This window comes from Solanum tuberosum, unplaced genomic scaffold, assembly GCF_000226075.1.
Source record: "Solanum tuberosum cultivar DM 1-3 516 R44 unplaced genomic scaffold, SolTub_3.0 scf00009, whole genome shotgun sequence".
In the NCBI taxonomy this organism is placed as follows: domain Eukaryota; kingdom Viridiplantae; phylum Streptophyta; class Magnoliopsida; order Solanales; family Solanaceae; genus Solanum; species Solanum tuberosum.
In genome coordinates, this window is record NW_006238935.1 from 3,940,044 (window position 1) to 3,940,943 (window position 900).

A 900-nucleotide genomic window follows, 5' to 3' on the forward strand; every position below is an offset into this window, starting at 1 on the left:
CAACTATTCAAATATAAGTTAGTAATTAATAATTTACCAATAAATTTTATCACAGTTGGTAATAGTTACTATTCAACTAAACATTCATATGTAATATTACCAACTAATAATTAATATGTTGGTAAATTTTACCAATGGATTAATGATCGGTTGGTATATTACCAACTATTTTAATGATGTTAGTAATTTACTAACTACAATCTTTATTCGTCGGCAAAATTTTCAACTAATTGGATATTGGTTGGCAAGTTTACCAACAAATTACATTTCGTTACTAATTTACCAACACATTTATATTTGGTTGGTAAATTTAGCAACACAATCTTGCCGTTGGTAAATGTTTGGTTAGTAATTCATTGGTAATATGTTAATAAATTATATAAATAATTTTTTGTCATATTTACCAACCGATATATACTTCGTTGGTAATATTACCAACAAAAGGTGTGCGTTAGTAATATTTTAGTTGGTAATCCATTGATAGAATGTTGCTAAATTTGGCGCCATTTTTTCCCGCCGTATTTACCAACTAAAATACTTAGTTAGTAAGATTTTGGTTGGTAATCTGTTAGAATTTCATTGTTAAGTTTTAAAATATAATTCAGCTAGAAATATGTTGGTAATTTGTTAGTAGAATACTAACCAACTTAAGTTGTTAGTAAAATTTGTTGGCAATTTGGGGGTTTTTTGTAGTGAAATGTCATTATTTTTACGATATTTGACATCAAATGTCATTGTTTTATGACGTTTTGTTCTTAAATGTCGTGAAATTCTTTATTTTCCGACATTCGTTTCAAATGTCACCAAATTAATGTCGTCGTATGTACATTTTCTTGTAGTGATAGCTATAAGGTGGATCCACTAGCTAAAGTCCTATGTTGGCACATAGTTATGGGATAA